Raw genomic sequence first — 9,020 nt, 5'->3', positions numbered from 1 at the left:
CACATAGAACTTATGAGAGTGAGAAGATGTATCCTAGTGAAGAAGAAAATAAGTTGTATGATGGTTTCAAGAATTGTTTTCCAGGGGATGAAGTTAAGAAGATTGATGTAGAATGTGGATCTAAATTAGCAATTTTTCCACATAAGCGCTTTTAATTAATCTAGATATTTTTGAAAAAGTTGTACTTATTGGAGACTATGTTGATTGCAAGGAGTCAATTTCCATGGAGGAATACTTTTTGAAACCCTTGCCAAAGCCACCAGACAAAGAGTTGATAGTTGAATGTACTGATTTTTCATTTACTCTTATTTCAGGTGGTACACATGCTTGGAAATTTTTTTCACTCAAACTGAACATTGTCATGAGTCATGCTGAAGGTGCTAGAAAACAGTTTGGGTTTGTTAAGATTGTTGCAGATGAGATCCCTCCAAAGCCACCTGACTTGTGGATTGTTGCTGTTGTGCCTCAAGACTATGAGCTTCCTCTTAATGCAAGGCCTTCACCGGACCCAGGTGATAGCATTTTCAGAGCATCACCAGGTTTCATGTCTCGCCAGCTCCCTTGATCCCTGGTTTTTCCTAACCTTTATCTTTTATTACACTTGTCTAATTTATTTGATGATTTGTGCCTCACATTGAGGACAATGTGTGATTTAAGTGTGGGGGTGATAATCTTATTTAGGAGTAGTAGAACCTCAATTAGGATAGTTTGCAATTTCAATTTATTTTCTTTGTTTTTATTGTCTTCAATAAAAGAGTTCACACTTTTTCAATGAGTTTTAGAGATGCTGAGTTTGTGAGCTATATAACCACTTCTCTGTTAAGTTTCATGTCTCTCTTGGATGAAGTTGCTTGCATTTTGAGTTCATCATGATTTGCATTGAGAATTGATTTGTTGGATTCATTGTGTTACATGCTTGCCATGTGAGGACTACCTTGTGAGATTTTGGACCAAATACTTGAATGGTAATATCTTTGCCATGATTCTCTTCTTTCTTGTGTGATTTCCTCATGTTTATATGCACTGCAGAACTTGACTTGATTCTGACTAAAATTGTTGTTCATTTTCATACTTTGATGTGATAAGGCATTCTTTTTCAATAAGCTACTGGCCTAAAAAGCTTACCTTGCATGTTTTAACCTTTGTTTTAACCCCTTTGAGCCTAATATCTCTATTCTTTTGCAGCTCATTACAAGCCTAAGTGAAAAAACAATGATGATACCTTAACCTTAGGGAATGTAAGAGCTTTGGAATTATTTTGAGAATTAGTATTCAATAACTGTGGGGGTGATTTATTTGAATGCATGGTCTAAGTTGCTCACAAGAGGTGCCTTCCTTGAGGATAAATTGTAAGCAAGCTGAAAAGAAGTTGAAAGAAAAAAAAAAGAAAAATATGCAAATGTCAAAAAAGAAAAGAAAAAAAGAGAAGTTACAAAGTGAAGGAAGGTACTAAAAAAAGAAAAGGAAGTGGAAGTTGAAAAAATGAAGTTGTAAAAGGAAGAATGTGTTAATTCTTAGGGTTGTGAGTAAGTTTAATTTGAAATATTCCCCATTGCTCTTATTTTTCCTAAGGTTTTAACTCTGAATATCTTTCATAAATCCTTCCTTGACCTTAGCCTCATTACAACCTTCAAAAGTCCTTTGATCTTTGTATGCATTTGTTCAATTTAATTGGTGTGTTAGAATCTTGTCATGCCTATGATAGATGCATGTTTTCATGAGATGATGAGAGTTGCTTAAGCATGATTAAACACAAGCCCAAACACTTGAGAGTAGAGAGTATAACACTTGCATCCAACTTTGATGTTCAATTTGCGATTTCTTGTTGGCTTGGAATGTAGGTGATGAAATCTAATTTGTCTAATCTTTGTGGAAAATGAAGTGGTTGTTTTATTGCTCATAAATCTGAATTTCTACCTCTCAAAGATAAGTGTGAGCTGAGTTTTTATGTTTTAGGAAGTACTTGCTATCATAATTGATTTTCTGAATCTTCTTTGAAGTTAAGTTTTGCCCAGGAGTGCAAAAGGTTAAATGTGGGGGTATTTGATAAGCGCATAATTGATGCACTTTACGTGTGTCTTTCTAAGCTTCATTATATACATTTTTGTGCTTAATTGTTATGTCTTAGTCATGTTTTGACCATTAGTGCTTATTTGGATTATTCATGGAAAAGTGCTTAATTCTACACTTTTAGTTTCTGTGACTATTTTGCTAGAACAGGTTGAATATGGAGCTAGCAATATCGAAATAAGGCGAATAATATGTCTTTGGAAAGCTAATTCGAAGCCCTACAACTTTCATGTTGAGCACAATTGAAGAACAAGCTTCTAACATGGTCAAAATTTCCTTACAAAGTTACTGTTGCTAATCCTGCGAGTATGGAACAGTCTGCACTAAAATGATCATATCTTGGGCTACAGAACTCCGAATTAGGATCCGATTGAAGTCCCGCGAAGCTGACTTAAAGAGATACAACTCTCATGTTTACCTCAATTGAAGATTCAGACTTCTTGTGGGACCCGCGAATGCCTGATTGTTCAGCATCTTACTCCTTTATGTGGGCCCGATTTTGTGAAGATTTAGATAACAAAGATTGTTACTTGATGAACAAGTTTATTTATTAGTATAAATAAGTGAGTTTAGGCTTTTGATAGACCTGACCACCACCACCTCACCCCATCTCACCATAACCTCCTCCTCCTCCTCCTTTCTCTCTCTCTTTTCTATTATGAGTTGCTAAACTCCATAGTTAGTCTTAGGATTTTTAATATTCTTGTGTTTGCAAACTTGAGGTTCTGTTCTTAATGCAAATTTCTTCTTTATTAATTCTTTTTATCTCTATTTCTGATCTAGGGTTTGCTTAATTCCGTAGTTTTAGAAATAAGAGTTGATGCATGTTCGCTTAGTTCATGTTAGTTCGTAACTGTTTCTTAATCGCTTAGTTTAGGAAACTGTGAATTGATTTTCACTTAGTTAATCAACTCTCACAAATTAGGGAAACAATAAGGAAGAATTAATCTTTTGTAACCAATGAAGGTTTGTTGCACTTGAATGTTATAATCCGATGACTAACACTTTCTTTTATCTGAATTAAATCTCTTTTAATTTCTGTTTGTTATTTAATTGTTTTGTTTTACTCTAATATCAATTAATAATTTATCAAGTCCTTGTGAGATCGATCCTGGTGTTCATCACCTTGTACTGCATTCAAAGCATAATACTTTGGCACGCATCACGACAGTGCGTTCGTCAAGAGACTCGGAGTTTTTTGGATAGAATAGGTTGATTAGAACTGAATTAGTCAAGCAAGAACCCAATTGTCTTGCACGATGTTGGGACAAGAGATTCGACAATCACTTAACAGTAAAACAAAACTTAACAACAGAAACAATAACACACAGTAATTGTTAACCCAGTTCAGTGAAAAACTTTCACCTACGTCTGGAGGGTTTGCACCCAAAGAAAGGAAATCCACTATCTCAAGATTCAGGAATTACAGACACTCATGAACAACTCAGTTCATAGTTCACTTCCTAATCTACCCAGTGTATTTCTACTTAGAATCTCAACCTAAGTATGAGAGCCCCTCTCACTTCCTCTCAATCACTGCCACAGTGATTGGTGAACACAATGAACAAGTAGAGTTTGAATGCAATCAAACACACAGAACCTCTCTTTGCTTTATAGAATCAGTGAGCAAAGAGGATTCACAATTAACAAAGGACAAAGCACAATAACAAATCCTAAAACACTCGATCTCTCTCTATCAGCTTCGGTCTTCTTCATGTTTTAGGTCTTCATCCTTTTATAGACTTCAGCAGCGGTAGCATGGGCTTTAGAGTTGGCATGGGCTGAAGAAACAGATTACTGTAACAGCAATTCAAAACGCAATCTTGATAGATTTGGTTTATTATTGCACAAGTAAAGATAGAAACCAATCTTTTAACAAAGATTGTTTCAACAAATAACAACCCAACAATTAAAACCCTTCTGGAATAGCTACTTGCTCCTCAAGTAACTCAAAAACATATCTTCAGTAAATCTTCAGAGGGCCCACAACAGAAACACAAGCTGAGGACTGATGCCCTAGCTTCACGAGGACAGATGCCACGACATCTGTTACGACAATCGGTTGTTTTGACAAAATGCATGGCAACATGTTCCAACAATCTCCCCCTTTGTCAAATTTTGTCTAAAACAACTTACAATCAGAGAGGATAAAAACTAGAGAATCAATTCTCCCCCTTAAACATTGCTCCCCCTCATATGATGCATCCATACCAACAACTTAGCATAGTTGTAACAAAACACTTAGCAACAACAATACTAACAGAAGTACTATCAATCCTTAGCATATGATGACTTCACAGTTGATCAGCTTGAACTCCAACAAACCAGAAAACTAACAGAAGTTACTTGCACATAAGCTAACCTCATAAAGCTAAGCTAAGCTAGCCACATAAAACCAGAAGATGCAACTTGAAACAAACACAACCATGTCTTGATCTTGTCTTCAGAACAAAGCTAACACTAGCAAAACACACATAATCTTCACAGAAGCAAAGCAACTTCACAGTAGTAACATAGGTCTTCACAGCAGTCGCACAAACACAGAATATTACAGACCATAGAGCAGATAGAATCTTCAATCAAACTGCTTCAAACTACTCCCCCTTTTAAGCACAAATTTGCAAAGGGTGCACGAATACATCCAAAAACAAAAGAAAATAGCAAAAGAACATAGCAAACTAGTCTTCAGAACTGGAATCCTCTCCGGATCCTTCTTCACTTTCCTCTGCACTCTCTTCAGATCCTTCCTCCTCTTCATTTTTCTCATTCTGAGCAGCTGTAGCAGTAGCACTTTGCTCACCACCTTGACGTTCTTCTTCTTGGAGCTTGAGTAGCAAAGCATCAACTTTGAGCTTCCTGGCAGTGCTCACCCTGATTGTCTCCTGCAAAGCCTTGGAGACTTCATGTAATTCAGCAATTATGGCATGAGTGCCAGATTCAGTCACCGGAGGGGCAGATGTCCTGCTGGTTGGTAAGGCAATGTCTAGGACATGTGGCTCCATAAACAAACGGTGATCCAAGGTGATTGGAACTCCACGAGACATAGCCACATCATCAGCCCTGAGAATCTGAGGATGTTGCTTTAGAATGATCTCAGTAAGAAGTGAAGGAAATGATACAGGCAGCTTCACAACACAAGTATCAGCATGCTTCAATGTCTGCTCAAACACAAAAGTTCCAAAATCAAAAGCAATAGACTTGCCTATCCTATAGATCAATTTGGCAAGCGTTGCAGAAACACCAGAGGTATGCTGAGTAGGAACCCAATTCACAGCACCAATCCTGTTAAGGATAGCATACTTCACACTGATATTTCCAGTAGACAACAACTTCTTGCTGGGCCACTTCTTCACATGACTTGCAGTAAGATCCTTGGAAACATCATCCATGGACACTTCTTCATCAACAAATTCAATAACACTTCTTCCAAGTGCTTGATTGACCACAGCAGGTGAGAACATTACACATTCAGCCCGCACATAGACTTTCCTGAATTCTGCACTATCAGGAAGTCCCACATCAACAGTGAGATTCACCAAGAACTCTCTCACAATCTTCTCATAGCACCTTCCAATATTCTGAATAGTTTTCATCAAACCTGCTTTCTCAATAAGTGCAATAATATCTCTGCATTCAAGAACATCAGAGCCAACTTCCCTTTCCTTGGCCATTCTCCTCTTGCAAACAAACTTCCACTTCTGAACATTCTCTTCTAAGTGGAAAGACACTCTATCAATAGGAACAGCAGGAACATTCTGAGGAATACGCTTACCAGAAAACCTCTTTTTCTCAGAAGATCGAATGTCCTGGACACTGACTTCAACATCTGACTCAGAGTCTTCAACTTCAACTGGAATCTTCCTCTTCTTCTTCTCAGTAGGAGTCTTGTCTTCCTTTTGCTTTCCCTTACTCTTCACACTGGCATGTCGTGACTTGTAGGTTATAGGTGAAGACTTGGATTTCTTTGATGGAGTAGGAGTGACTTCAGGAGAAGAAACCCTTCTTTTCTTCTTCATCCTTGCAGCAACACTATCAGCAAAGGACTCAGTCAGAGGAACATCATCAGAATCATCATTAGAGATGTCTTGAACAGAGGCTGGAGCCTGGATTGGCTCTTCAGAATTGATACCCTCAGAGTTACCATTCTTTGGATCAGCATCCTTTGAAGAGGATGAAACAGAGATATCAGGCTGGGTAGCATCGCCTGAATCTTCATGAGAAGTGGAATCCTTTCCAGGTTTTTCTTGAGCAGAACTTTCCATAGACCCAGATGTCTCAACATCAAGTACAACATCAGGGGACGATTTCACAGGAGAATCTTCACCATTGATTTCCTCTTCGTCAGGAACATCCTCAAGGATAGGAACATTTGGGGTTTTGCTGTTCTTGACCTGTGATTTGTAGACCTTACACGTTGGGTTTCTTGATCTCATCTTCTTGGGAGCTTTCTTGGACACAGAGGATGGTTGAGAAGAATCACTCTTCAAGCCCATACACTTGACTCCTTTAGCAGTTCTTTCAATCTTGGCCTTGACAGATTCCTTCTTTCCTGAACTTTGAGACATGATGAATCGAGAGCAATTACAAACAGAGTACAGAACAACGAAACAGAATTACAAATGAGAGATAATGAGTCTTGAAGAAGATAGATGCACAAGCGGTTGAGAGAACACAAATTGCCCGTTGGAGGTAGTTATAGGATAAGTGAACCATGAAGTAACTTTCTCTCTGCTGATGTCACAACGGCAGTTAATGATGACCAAGAATAAACTAGCCGTTAACACACTGGGGCACGCTAATTGCTATGCATCAGAAGGACAAATCCCTAGACTTCCTCTTAATTTTTCAAAAGTGATTGCATCAAGGGGTTTTGTGAAAATATCAGCCAATTGCTTGTCAGTTGTAACATGATCCAAATTAACAATTTTATCCTCCACCAAGTCTCTAATAAAATGATGTCTAATATCAATATGCTTGGTCCTGCTATGCTGTATGGGATTCTTAGAAATGTTAATTGCACTGAGATTGTCGCAGTAAAATGTCATGACATCCTGTTCAACATTATACTCCTTCAGCATTTGCTTCATCCACATGAGTTGTGTATTGAAGGTGCGAAAAACACTAGAAATGGGGGGTTTGAATAGAGTTTTTGAATAAAAGATATACTTTTTGAACTTTTTCAAAACTCAAAGATAAGAACTAGGTGCTGAGGGATGAGACGTAAAGCACGCAAGTATTTTATCCTGGTTCACTTGAGATAAAAGCTCAAGCTAATCCAGTCCACCCGTGAAGGTGATTTCTTCCTTCTTCTGATGAAGGCAATTCACTAAAATCAATGAGTGTTACAACTGCACTTTGCTACCTGCTAAGTGACTAACAATACACTGATTTTCTCACTAGTATCCTCTTAAGAAGCTGATCTACCGATCCTCTTAAGACTAGCTAAACCCTGAATCAACCTTGATTCAGTCCTCTCAAGATCCGACCAACCTTGGTCTCTTAAGGAACTTTACAACGTAATGTAAAGAGGTTTCGGGTTTACAAGAAATGCTTCCAAAAAGCTAATAGTAAACTCATATGTTTAAGAACAGTGAAGAAATAATGCTAAGAGATTGGTTCGTATAAGTTGAATGATTTCAGCAAAGTTTCTTAGCTTCTTTCTTCTTTCTTCAGCCTTTAAATACTCCAAGGCATATGATGAAGCCGTTGCTAGGGTTTTGTCCGTTGGAGTGGCAATCTTGTAAAATCAGACTGCTAGGCTGCATGAGGTAGGTGGCGGACAGACTGAGGCTTGTACGATTTGTACTATGATAGCGACCTGTCCTTTCACCAGCTGACTTGAGATCTAGGGTGCTTCAGATGAACGTTGGTGAAGCTTCTGATCATAGTCAGACGGAAGCTTGGATCTTCTGACCTTGCAACTTCTGCTTCTGAACAAGTTCCTTAGAACTTCTGAGCGTCAGAGCTAGAATAGCTTTGGTCTTCAGATGTCAACTTCTTTCAGGTCTTCAGAACTTGAGTCTTCTACTTCTGGACCGTTCCGCTGGAACATCTGGTCTTCAGAACTTCTGACTCTGGTTCTTCAGTACCTCTTGAGAGCTTCCATCTTCAGAACTTCTGAAGGATTTGCCACTGTTCTGAACGAACATGATAAGCTTTAGAGCTCTCTTTTTAGTATCCCTTGGTTCTTCTTCTTCTGAATAATTAGGCTTGGGTCAGATACAGAACCTGTTTGTCACAACTAAAAGAGACAAACGTTAGGGTACCACAATTGTTCATCATCACAAACCTTAATTGTAATCATTAAAATATAGAGATGCAACCACTGATCAAACCTTGATCTTACAATCTCCCCCTTTTTGATGATGACAAAACAAGTATTTTGATGAACAATTCTTAACCAATAAACTGAATACACAAGAGAGAAGAGATCAGAGATTAAACTTATCCTTGTGTAACGGTTTGTATTGCTCTTTCTGAATCTGGGATAAAACCTGATTCTGAGCTGGGGTCTCCCCCTGACTCCCCCTGAATCTATGACTTGATGAAGTGATGAAGAGTCTAGATTCGGAGTCTAGTTATGTGATCAGAATATACGCTTAGAGGAATGTGTACTCATCAGAAGTGATGGTTCAGAACTTGCGTAGATCACATGAGAACATAGAATATTGTCCAGGTAAAATTGGAATAAGGCGTTAGAAGCAAATAAGTTCAGAATATGAACAAAATGTATTCCTTATTTAAGACGCTTGGCAATATCTATGTGCTATAAGTATTTGATACTTATTCTCCTCTACTGGTTTTATATAAGATAAGAAAAAGTTTATCAAAACCATTTTATGTACTCCCCCTTTTTGTCATAAGCAAAAAGAGTGAAAAACAAAGCCAATAACAATAACAATCAAGTAAATGATGCAAAAGGTCGCTGTTATTATTACTTAACGAAGAAA

Source organism: Lotus japonicus, chromosome 3 (genome assembly GCF_012489685.1).
Source record: "Lotus japonicus ecotype B-129 chromosome 3, LjGifu_v1.2".
NCBI lineage: Eukaryota > Viridiplantae > Streptophyta > Magnoliopsida > Fabales > Fabaceae > Lotus > Lotus japonicus.
Note: the sequence above shows the minus strand (reverse complement) of the source record.